Consider the following 13,446-nt stretch of genomic DNA (forward strand, 5'->3'; position numbering starts at 1 on the left):
TGCTTTGCTAAGCCCGTAATTAATAGAAAGATTAGTAAAAACCCAGCCCATATCCTCTGGAAACAGGAGAGTGATAGGACACACAAATCAGGGCTAAACATGAGTGACAAGGTTTGGGTTCGAACAAGATGGAATAAACACATTCTGTATATTCTTCTTAGTAATTACAACAAAAATCCTGGACAAAACCCATAAATCACCTGCCAGAAAACTCTGAAAGTAAAGGAAGAGAAGGTGGAGTGATTAGGGACCTTTGGACTCAAGGATTGAGTGAGTTCCCTGATTGTTGTTTTTTCTTGCCTCCCATATACTTTGGCCTGGGCTCTAAAGAAGCCCACAACCTGGATATACTGTTGGGTGCACACAAAAAGCATCAAAGAAAGCCTTTTTTTTTTTAAGCCAAAGGATGGCACAGCAAGACAGAAACCTTTTAATCTATCCTTTCTGTTCTCCAGACAAACATTGCAATAAAAGCTGCACCCTCATACCCACCCAAATAGGCATTGCAATAGTGGAACTACTCCATCTCATACACACACTCTTACTCCCATGTGCAGTAACACATGTCTCTCTCCAGTGGAGCCTTAGGTCAAACACTGACTTCTACCCCTCCCCACTATAGTAATTAGGCAGTGCCTCTCTTCATTGGAGTCTGTGGGAAGATTCTGACTTTCACTTCACCACCACTTGCAAGGTGGCACTTTTCTACAGCAGAGCCTGTGGGTGGGACTCTGGATTTCACAACTACCCAGTGTTAACATAGTGATGCCCTTATTTTGCAGAGTTCTGTGGGCAAAACTATGACTTCCTTCTATGCTCTAAAGTAAGGAAGCAGCCTCCATCCACAGAGGAGCCTATGGTTGGAGCTCTTGATTTCCATTTCTCTTATAAGGATAAGTGGGTCCCTTCCCAGCTGAGCCTATAGGCAAAACTGACTTTAACCTCCCCATTACGAGATAGTGCTCCGCTCTAGTACACCATGTGAACAGTCCTCTATTTTTCATCCTTGTCCTGCTGAAATGAGGCAGTGCTTCTCCCCACCCAAATCCATGCAGAGTGTAAGTGAAGTACAGTTCTGCTATCTAGGTAACACACAAATGGGGAAAACCAGAAGAGCACTGGAAAGACTTCATATACGAAATTGACATATGAATCACAGACCACAAAAGTGAGCCTAGAATTGCATTCTGAATCTAAGCAGATTGACCACCTACTAAAATAGAAGTTTTAATTTTTTTTTTCAACGTTTTTTATTTATTTTTGGGACAGAGAGAGACAGAGCATGAATGGGGGAGGGGCAGAGAGAGAGGGAGACACAGAATCGGAAACAGGCTCCAGGCTCCGAGCCATCAGCCCAGAGCCCGAGGCGGGGCTCGAACTCACGGACCGCGAGATGGTGACCTGGCTGAAGTCGGACTCTTAACCGACTGCGCCACCCAGGCGCCCCCATCAACAGGGGTTTTAAAACTGCTTTTGTAAAATTGCTCCAGCAAGCAATTAGAGACACTCTTGTTTTTTTTTAATTTGCATCTTTATTTACTTACATTATTTTATTTATTATATAATTTATTGTCAATTTAGCTAACATACAGTGTATACAATGTGCTCATGGCTTTGGGAGTAGATTCCCATGATTCACCATTTACATACAACATCCAGTGCTCATCCCAGCAAGTGCCCTCCTCAATGCCCATCACCTGTTTTACCTTCCTCCCCACCCCCTTCCACCCTCAGTTTGTTCTCTGTATTTAAAAGTCTGGGTGGCCCAGTTGGTTAAGCGTCTGACTTCAGCTCAGGTCATGATCTTGTGGTACATGAATTTGAGCCCCATTCGGGCTCTGTGCTGACAGCTCAGAGCCTGGAGCCTGCTTCAGATTCTGTATCTCTCTCTCTCTCTGCCCCTCCCCTGCTCATGCTTTGTTTCTCTCCCTCTCTCATAAATAAAAACATACACAAAATTTTTAAAAAATAAAAATAAAGGTCTCTTATAGTTTGCCTCCCTCTCTGTTTGCAACTTTTTTTTTCTTTCCCTTCCCCCATGGTCTTCTATTAAATTTCTCAAATTCCACATATGAGTGAAAACATGATATCTTTCTCTGACTGACTTATTTCACTTAGCATAATACCCTCCAGTTCTGTCCACGTTGTTGCAAATGGCAAGATTTCATTGTTTTTCATTGCCGAGTAGTATTCCATTGTGTGTGTGTGTGTGTGTGTGTGTATACATACACTGTATACACTATATATATATATATATATATATATATGCACACATATGTATATGCACACACAGTATATATAGACACACTATATATATATACACACACTATATACACACTATACACACACACACACACATCTTTTTTTTTTTTTTTTTTACTCCACTTCTTCTTTATCCATTCATCATTTGATGGGCAGTGGGCATTTGGGCTCTTTCCATAATTTGGCTATTGTTGATAATGCTGCTATTAACATTAGGGTACATGTACCCTATGAATCATCACTCCTGTATCCTTTGGGTAAATTCCTAATAGTGCTATTGCTGGGTCATAGAGTAATTGTATTTTTAATTTTTTGAGGAACCTCCACACTGTTTTCCAGAGTTGCTGCACCAGTTTGCATTCCCACCAGCAGTGCAAAAGGGTTCCCCTTTTTCGACACCCTCACCAACACCTGTTATTTCCTGAGTTGCTAATTTTAGCCACTCTGACTGGTGTGAGGTGGTATCTCAATGTAGTTTTGATTTGTATTTCCCTGATGATGAGCGATGTTGAGCATCTTTTGATGTGTCTGTTAGCCATTGGGATGAAGAGACACTCTTGAAACAAATGAAAACACTCTTGAAACTGCAGCAAGGAAATAGAAAACTTAAAGAATCAAATGAAAATTTTAGAACTGAAAAATAGACTAACAAAAATTTAAAAATTACTAGATAAACTCAATAGCAGAATGGAAAGAACAGAGGAAGGAATTAGTGAGCTTAATGATGGATCAAAAGAAATTATCCAGTCTGAATAATGGAGAGAAACTAAATGGAAAAGTAAACTTAGCTTCAGAGACCTGTGGGACAATAACAAAAGATATAACATTTAAGTCATCAGAGGACTAGACAGAAAGGACAGAATGTGGAGTTAAAAAAAAATTGAAGAAATAATGGCTCAAGTCTTCCCAAATTTGGCAAAAGATGTAAGCCAAGAAGTCGAGTAAACTCTAAACAGGATAAACCTAAAGAAATCCATGCACAATCACATTGTAGTTAAATTTCTGAAAATTAAGGCAAAAGAAGAAAATCTTTGTATATACATATATATTTAAAAAAATTTTTATGTATTTTAAAATTCCAATATAATTACTATACAGTGTTAGATTAGTTTCAGGTGTGCAATTTTGTGATTCAACAATTCTGTACATTATTCAGTACTCATCATGATAAGTGTACTCTTAATCCCTCCCCTTCACCTATTTGACCCATCCCCCCACCCACCAAAGAAAAAGTTTTAAAAGGGAAACAACACATTACCATTAGGGAAATGACAATTTGAATGACAGCAAATTTGTCGTCAGAAACTATGGAAGACACAAGGGAGTGGCCCAACATTTTTCAAGTACTGAAAGAAAAAAACCCTGATGTTACCCCAGATTTGTGTATCCAGGAAAAATATATTTCAGGAATAAAGGAGAAATAAACACATTTTTAGATGAAGGAACCCTAAGAAAATTTGTTGCCGTTGGATTGGTTCTAAAATAGTAGCTATAATGGATGTTTATCAGATACAAAGTAAGAGATAATGTAAGGACACTTGGAATATAGGAATGAAGAAATCAATAGAAGGGGTAAATTCTGTTAGGTGTTTAAAGTAGTCTTTGAGGAGACAAAGCAGAAATTATAACACTGATACGGATTTCAGTGTATGTAGAGGTTTATATTTAAGAAAGTTGTATCTAAAATGGTGAGGGAAAGGGACATAAACTGTGGTATCTGCATTCTATTTCAAGTAGTAAGATGTTGATACTAGTAGATTATAATACATTATGCATATATGTTATAATCTCTAGAGCAATCATTAAAACTGTTACACAAAGCAATATAATAAAAATGCTATCAATAAACCAAAATGGAATACTAAAATGCTCAAATAACCTATACGAAATTAAGAAAGGGAAAACAGAGGAAGGTGAAAACAGAGGGAACAAAAAAATAAATACTAAAATGGTGGATTTAAATCCTAATATATGAATAATAAAAAGATGAAAATTGGCACAGTTGATAAAAAAGACTTAACTGTGTGCTGTAAGAAACTCCATATATAATGACATAGGAGGTGAAAAGTTAGAAAAATACATACCATTCAAACAATAAAAAAAAGCTTGAATGGCTACAGTAAAAAATATTATATTAATTATGAATTATTTCTTCCTTAAATATAAATAAAAATAAATAAAATGAATTATATTACTATTAATTAAAGTTGATATCAGAATAAAGAAAAGGGATATCACAGAGTGGTAAAAAGATCAATTTACCAAGAAGATGTAACAATCTTAAATATGCATGCACCAAAAAACAGCTGCAAAATAAATGAAATAAAACCTGAAAGGACTGAATAGAGAAAATGGAGAAATCATTTATTATAGTTGGAGATTTATGACCCTTTCCCCTAGTAATCGATATAACCACTTGACAAAAGTCCCCAAGGATAGTGAAGAACTGAACAATGCCATCAACCATTGGGATCTAATTGAAATTTTTAGACTGTTCCATCTGATAAAATTGGAATACAGATTGTTTTCAAGCACATGTGGAACATTCACCAAGATTGACAATATCTTGGGTCATAGAACAACTCAACAAATGTTCAGTAATTCATGTCATACAAAGGATAATCTGACATTAATGGAAACAAAATAGAAATCAGGACCAGACAACAGGAAAATATTGAAGCACTTAGAAATTAACACACTGTTAAATAATCCATGGATCAAAGAGGAAGTCTCAAGAAATAAAAAATATGTTTAAATGAATATAAATGAAAATATAATGTATTATCTGGAAAACAGTGTGGAGGTTCCTCAAAAAATTAAAAATAGAACTAACCTATGACCCAGCAATAGCACTAATAGGAGTTTACCCAAGAGATACAGGAGTGCTGATGCATAGGGTCACGTTACCCCAGTGTTTATAGCAGCGCTTTCAACAATATCCAAATAATGGAAAGAGCCTAAATGTCCACCAACTGATGGATGGATAAAGAAGATGTGGTGTATATATACAATGGAATACTACTTGGCAATGAGAAAAAATGAACTCCTACCATTTGCAGCAACGTGGATGGAACTGGAAGGTATTATGCTGAGTGAAATAAGTCAGTCAGAGAAGGACAGATACCATATGTTTTCACTCATATGTGGATCTTGAGAAGCTTAACAGAAGACCATGGGGGAAGGTAAGGGGAAAAAAATAGATACAGAGAGGGAGGGAGGCGAACCACAAGAGAGTCTTAAATACAGAGAACAAACTGAGGGTGGATGAGGGGTGGGGGAGAGGGAAAATGGGTGATGGGCATTGAGGAGGGCACTTGGGATGAGCACTAGGTATTGTATGTAAACCAATTTGACAATAAATTATATTCATAAAAAATAGAATGTATTAAAATGTGTGGAATGCAGTTGAAGCAGTGCTGAGAGGGACATTTATAGCATTAAGTGCATATAATTAAAAAAAACATGGTATCAAATCAATAACTACTTCAAGAATCTAATAAAAGAAGATAAACCCAAGCAAGCAGAATGAAAGAAAAAATAAAGAGCAGGGATTAATGAAATTAAAAATAGAAAAGAGAAAAATCAGTCAAACCAAAAGCCAGTTTTTAAAATATCAATAAAATTAATAGACATCTACCAAGACTTACAAAGAAAACAACTGAAATAATAATTACCAATACATTTGGACTAAAGAAAGAGATATCACTGTAGATTCCACAGACATTAAATTGACAATAAGAAAATGTTATAAACAACTTCATAACATGTAAGTGAGAATCTAGATGAATCAAACAAATCCTTGAAAATCACAAGTTGCCAAAATTCACCCAAGGTAAAATAGGTAATCTGATTATGCTACAGGTATTAAAGTAATTGAATTTATGAAAATCCTTCCCAAAAAGAAATGTCTAGGCACAGACAGTTCCACTGGTGAATTCTACCAACAGTCTAAAGAAGAAAAGACAGCAAAATGATTCAGAAAAAGCATTTGAGGAAATCCAACACTCTTATGATAAAAATGCTCAGCAAACTTTGAATAAAGGGAACTTTTTCACCCTGAGAAAGGGCATTCATAAAAACCTACAGCGGATATCATACTTAATTGTGAAAGTCTGCTTTTGGGAACAAGGTGAGGAAGTCTGCTTTTAACAGTTTTATTCCACATGGTACTAGAAGACTAGAAGACTTAACCAGTGCAGTAAGGCAAGAACATCCTATTCAAAGCCCAGATCTACCCCCACTACCACCCAAATACAAGATATGCTAAGAAACTGAAGCATGTTTGGTTAGCATTAGATCAGTTTAATAAAGTATGTGCAACACTTGTCTACTAAAAACTATATAAAACATTACTGAAAGAAATTAAAGAAGACCTAAATAAATGGAGCAAGAAGTCATGCTTGTGGGGTGGAAAACTAAATTTTGTTAAGATATCCATTAATTTCAAAATGAATTTTTGCATCAACACAGTAGCAAACAAAATTTCAGTGCACACTTTTGGATAGAAATTGATTACATTGATTCTGCAATATATACTAAGTTGGAGTATGTGATTTTTTTGTGTGTATGTGATTTCAAGACTTACTATGAAGTACAGTAATCAAGACAAAAGGTATTGACAAAAGGATAGGCATATACATCGGTGGAATAGAGATAATAATTGACCACACAAATATGGTCAATTAATTTTTTTCATTTATATATTTTAAATAAAGATTGTATATAATTTAAGGTGTACAACATGATGATTCAATATATATGTAATTGGTGAAATGAGTGCTAGAGGCAACCTAATAAGCATGTCACCTTTTCTTCACATAGTTACCATTCCTTGTGTGTGATGAGTGCCCTTGAAATGTACTCTCTTAGCGTATTTTTAGTAATCAATGCAGTATTGTAGAGTATAGCCCTCATGCCTGTATGTTAGGTCTGTGGCTTTTTCATCCTCTGTAATTGGAACTTTGTACTCTTTGACCAACATCTCTGTTCTCTGCTTCTGTAATTTATACTTTTTTAGATCCTGTATATGTTATTTAAAAAATGTGTGTGTGTGTGTGTGTGTGTGTGTGTGTATTACATACATAATATGTATGTAATCCTAAATGGTATACATTTGTTTTGGTGTTTATATGGTTAGAATTACTCTGTACATATTTTTCTACAACTTCCTTTTATCCCTCAGTAGTATGTTCTCACATTTATTCATGTTGTATTAGTAGTTGTTCATTTCATGGTTATATAGTATTCCATGTGATTATGCCCTATTTATCCATTCCACTCTTGGTTGACATTAAGGTCAATTCCATTTTTTTTTTTTTTTTTTTTTTTTTTTTGCCCATGTTCAAGAGTGAAACTGGTCTGTAATTTTCCTTTCTCCAGTGTCCTTGGTCTGGTTTAGGTATCAAGGTTATACTAACCTCATAAAATGAATTGGAGAGTTTTCTCTTTTTTTATTTTCCTAAAAAAGCTTATATAAGATTGTGATTACCTGTTCCTTTATTTTTTTTTAATGTTTATTTTTGAGAGAGAGTGAGCACACGTGGGGGAGGGGCAGAGAAAGAGGGAGACACAGAAACTGAAGTAGCCTCCAGGCTCTGAGCTGTCAGCACAGAGCCCAACATGGGTCTCACACTCACGGGCTGTGAGAACATGACCTGGGCCTAAGTTGGACGCTCAACCGACTAAGCCACCCAGGAGCCCCTGTGATTACCTGTTCCTTGAATAGCTGATAGAACTAACCTTTAAACTAGGATAGTATTTTCTTCATTAAATGATACTTTACATTACTGATTCCATTTCTTTAATGCTTTTGGAATCATTCATGATTTGTTTGTTTTTTTAAGAGAGAGAGGGGATGGGGAAGGGCAGAGGCATAAAAAGAATCCCAAGCAGGCTCTATGCCCAGAGCAGAACCCCATATGGGGCTTAATCTCACAACCCTGAGATCATGACCTCAGCAGAAACCAGAAGTCAGATGCTTAACTGACTGAGCTACCCAGGTGCCCCCATTCAGGATTTTTCTTGTCAATTTTGAGAATTTCTTTGTTTTAGGAATTTTTCTATTTCATGTTTTTAATGGTAAAGACATAAATTGCCTTCTGCAATAGTTAATTCCTGTTTTCACTCTTAATATTCTTTATTTGTGCCACCTTATTCATCTCACTTTGACTTGCCAGAGATTTGTCTATTTTAGTAACCTTTTCAGGTAATACTTTTGGCTTTGCTAACCGTAAGTTATGGTCTCATTTTCTATTTATTTAATTTGTGTTCTTGTTTTTATTTCCTTCTACATTTTTTGTGGGTTTACCCAGTTTTTCTTTTTCCAACTTATATATAGTTGGAAACCTAGCTCATATGTTTTTTTTTTTAATTTTTTTTCCCAACGTTTATTTATTTTTGGGACAGAGAGAGACAGAGCGTGAACGGGGGAGGGGCAGAGAGAGAGGGAGACAAAGAATCGGAAACAGGCTCCAGGCTCCGAGCCATCAGCCCAGAGCCTGACGCGGGGCTCGAACTCACGTACCGCGAGATCGTGACCTGGCTGAAGTCGGACGCTTAACCGACTGCGCCACCCAGGCGCCCCGCTCATATGTTTTTTTATTTTTATTTTTTTTTATTTTAGAAAGAGAGAAAGCACGAGCGGGGGAGAGGGACAGAGGAAGAGAGAGAATCTTAAGCTGGCTCCACGCTTGGCAAAACCTGACATAGGGCTCAGTCTCATGATTATGAGATCATGACCTGAGCTGAACTCAGGGGTCAGATGCTTAACCAACTGAGCCACCCAGGCACCCCAGCTCATTTGTTTTTAATTCTTTCTTGAGGTATGTCTAGTGTGCTATGTAACGAGCCATGAGTTCATTGATTACATTTGTTCTAGAAACTCTTTGGTTATTTTTTTTAGTATTTATTTTAATTCCAGTTAGCATACAGTGTTATATTAGTTTCAGGTGAATTACTGTAATATAGTAATTCAACATGTCTATAAATCACCCTGTGCTCATCATGACAAGTGCACTCCTTAATCCCTGTCATCTGTTCCACCCATCTCCCTCACTGCCTCCCCTCTGGTAACCATCAGTTCTCTATAATTAAGAGTCTGATGGCTAAAATCAGCAACACAGGAACAACAGGTGTTGGTGATGATGTGGTGAAAACGGAATACTTGTGCACTGTTGGTGAGAATGCAAACTGGTGTAGCCACTCTGGAAAGCAGTATGGACATTCCTCAAAAAGTTAAAAATAGAATTACATATGATCCAGCAATTGCAATACTGGGTATTTACCCAAAGAATACAAAAACACTAATCAAAAGGGATACATGGCACCCCGATGTTTATAGCAACATTAACATTATTTACAGTAGCCAAGATACGGAATCAGCCCAAATGTCTACTGATTGAATGTATAAAGAAGATGTGGTTAGATATACAACAGAATTACTCAGCCATAAAAATAATGAAATCTTGCTGTTTGCAATGACATGGATGGAGCTAAAGAGAATAGTGCTAAGCAGAATAAATCAGAGAAAGACAAATACAATATGATTTTCCTCATGTGGAATTTAAGAAACAAAAACAAACAAGCAAAGGAAAAAAATAAGAGACAAAGAATTCTTTAGTTATTTTTTTTTAAGTCTGCCTGGTTAGTTTTTACAGCCTTTTCTTCCTGTTATGTACTATACTTATTTATTTCTTTAAACATAGATATCCATAATATTGTGTATACGATCATTTCAGTGTTCAATTTTTGTACTGATTCAGTTGTCTTTTTTAAATTTAATTTATTTTATTTCATTTTTAAATGTTTATTTTTGAGAGAGAGAACGAACTAATGGGACAGGAGCAGAGAGCGAGAGGGAGACAGAGGATCTGAGGTGGGCTCTGCATTGACAGCAGAGAGTCTGATGTGGGGCTGGAACCCAGGAACACTGAGACCATGACTTGAGCCAAAGTTGGTCACTTACCTGACTGAGCCACCCAGGCCCCCCCGATTCAGTTGTCTTTTTCTTTGCTGACTCTTGTGTATGTTTCCTTGTTTTAATCCTGTTTTTGGTGGTTTTGTTTTTGTTTTGCAGCTGATGTTCTTTGGAACTATAACTCTAGGAATTCTTTAAAGCTAGGGTAAAAGCATTTCTCAGAGAAAATTTACATTTGTTTTTGCCAGGTTCTTGGGGTATTACCTGTCTTAGAAACATGTTAAAGTTTATATTGAGGTATTTGATAGGAATTGCATTAAATGTGTAGATTGCTTTGGGTAATATAGACATTTTAACAATATTTCTTCTTCCAATACATGAGCATGGAATGCTTTCCATTTTTTGGTGTCATTTTCAGTTTCTTTCATTAGTGTTTTATAGTTTTCAGTGTTCAGATCTTTTACCTCTTTGGTTAGGTTTATTCCTAGGTATTTATGGTTTTTGGTTTGCTGTAGTGATCGAGATGGTATGACACTGGAACAAAAACAGACACATAGATCAGTGGAACAGAATAGAAAACCTAGAAGGAACCCACAACTATACAGTCAGTTAATCTTTGACAAAGCAGGAAAAAATATACAGTAAAATAAAGTCTCTTCAACAAATGGTGGTGGGAGAACTGGACAGCAACATGCAAAAGAGTTAATCTGGACCACTTCCTTACACCATACACAAAAATAAATTCAAAATGGATGAAAGACCTAAATGTGAGACAGGAAACTATCAAAATCCTAGAGGAGAACACAGGCAGTAACCTCTTTGACATTGACCATAACAACTTCTTTCTAGATATGTTTCCTGAGGCAATGGGAACAAAAGCAAAAATAAACTTGGGACTTTATCAAAATAAAAAGCTTCTGCATAGCAAGGGAAATATGCAACAAAACTAAAAGGCAACCTACAGAATGGGAGAAGATACTTGCAAATGACATATCTGATGAAGGATTAGTATCCAAAATGCATAACAAATTTATAAAAGTGAAGACCCAGAAAACAAATAATCCAGTTAAAAAATGGACAGCAGACATGAGTAGACATTTTTCCATTGAAGACACACAGATGGTCAACAGACACATGAAAAGATGCTCAGTACCACTGGTCATCAGGGAAATACAAATCAAAACTACAGTGAGATATCACCTCACACCAGTCAGAATGGCTAATATTAAGAACATAAGAGGCAACAGGTGTTGGTGAGGATGCAGAGAAAGGGGAACCCTCATGCACTGCTGGTGGGAATGCACACTGGTATAGTCAATCTGGAAAAAAGTATAGGGGTTTCTCAGAAAGTTAAAAATAGAACTACCCTATGATCCACCAATAGCACTACAAAGTATTTACCAAAGGAATACAAAAATACAGTTTCAGAGGGGTACATGCATCCTGATGTTTGTAGCATCTTTATCAACAATAGCCAAGATATGGAAGCAGCCCAAGTATCCATTAATTGATGAATGGATAAAGAAGATGTATATATATATACAATGGAAAATTACACAGCCATCAAAAAAATGAAGTCTTGCCATTTGCAAGGATATGGATGGAGTAGAGAGTATAATGCTAAGCAAAATAAGAGAAAAACAAATACAATATGATTTCACTCAGATGTGGAATTTAAGAAACAAATTATCATAGGGGAAAAATGAGAGAGGCAAATCAAGAAACAGACTCTTAACTGTAGAGAACAAACTGATGGTTACCAGAGGGCTGGTGGATAGGAGGATGGGTGAAATAGGTGATGGGGATTAAAGAGTGCACTTGTTGTGATGAGCGTCAGGTGTTGTATAGAAGTGTTGAATCACTATATTGTACACCAGAATCTAATATTACACTGTACATTAAATAACTGGAATTTAAACAAAAACTTAAATTTAGATTGAGGTTTCTTAGGCTGCAACAGTAGAGTGAATTCTCTCCTCAGACACATGGGAGAGCTCATTTGCAGTTATTGTTCCTTTTTGTGACTCATTCCATCCACAGTCAAGGCTGAGATGGATATGTAGTCCTGTTTCTCTCTGTGATAGGTGGGATTTATTTCCTCTGAGTTCATCTCACTGAGGGCATCTGCTTTCTAGAATCCTAGCCTTCTGAGATTTGATTCCACCTCCTACCTAGCTCTGGCCTAAGATACTTGGCTAAAACCCATGGATTAGTGGGTATCCCCAGGGTAAGTGCAGGTGTGATGACAAATTCTCCTTATTTTGATGTAATAGTAGTTTCTGGCTTTACTTTCTTATGCACCCAGCCATATATTATATATTTTGCTTTCATTTTGCTGTTATCTATTATTTACAGATTTTATGTTATATGAAGGGGTTATCTCTATCTGATTGGTGATAGTTCTACATTTTAAAGTAAGTGTTCTATGCTCCTGAAACCTTCTGTTTCTTTTTTAAAACAGCTTTCTCTAAGAGTCCCTTTCTCTTAAAAACTGACCATTATTTATTGATGGTCTGTATGGACTCAACACTGTTTATACATTTATAACCATTTTCTACTCATAGCAGCATTGTGAGATAGCATTAACATTCTCACTTTTTACTCTGGTAAGTCGCACAGATAGGAAGTTACTTAAGATGACTTGGTAACACGCTACCTCCCTCTTTCTTCCCCTCTCAGGTTTTATTGGACAGGAGTTGATGGGTAAACAAATTTGAGTTATCCTTTTTGCCTCAACCTTGTCTCTAGCCAAGTCCCAGAAAGATTCACCAAATGTTTACATTGTAAAAGTAATCCTCATTACTTCTCCATATTTGACTTCATGTGAGTTCACAAATAAAAAACCAGTATCTTCTTCCAATATGGATTCTTTATGGACTGCATAATGGCTTTTTATTTAAACTAATTTCCGGCCAGTATTCAGAGTAAAAGTAATACTGAAATATTGATCCACTGGTAAGCATTTGGTCCTGATCTATGTAGGTAGAACAATGGATGTAAAAAAAGCTTATTTTAAAAAATGTATATTTATTTATTTTGAGAGAGAGAGTGCACATAAACAAGGGAGGGGCAGAGAGAGAGGGAGAGAGAGAATCCTAAGCAGGCTGTACGCTGTCAGCTCAGACCCCAACTTAGGGCACAAATTCACCAACTGTGAGATCATGACCTGGGCCGAGATCAAGAGTTGGACCCTTAATTGACTGAGTCACTCAGGTGTGGGCCCCCCCCCCCCCCCGGTGGGGGGCGGGCTCTGCCTTTCTTTTTGGCCG

General features: G+C 36.6%; 1 protein-coding gene across 1 annotated transcript in view; it reads left to right on the forward strand.

Annotated features, from left to right (window-relative positions):
- The window catches only part of DOCK3 (dedicator of cytokinesis 3), a 419,595-nt gene that overhangs the window by 83,026 nt on the left and 323,123 nt on the right, over nt 1–13,446 (forward strand). The gene's annotated exons all lie outside the window — the stretch shown is intronic.

This window comes from Herpailurus yagouaroundi, unplaced genomic scaffold (assembly GCF_014898765.1).
Source record: "Herpailurus yagouaroundi ecotype Mexico unplaced genomic scaffold, PumYag 193, whole genome shotgun sequence".
In the NCBI taxonomy this organism is placed as follows: domain Eukaryota; kingdom Metazoa; phylum Chordata; class Mammalia; order Carnivora; family Felidae; genus Herpailurus; species Herpailurus yagouaroundi.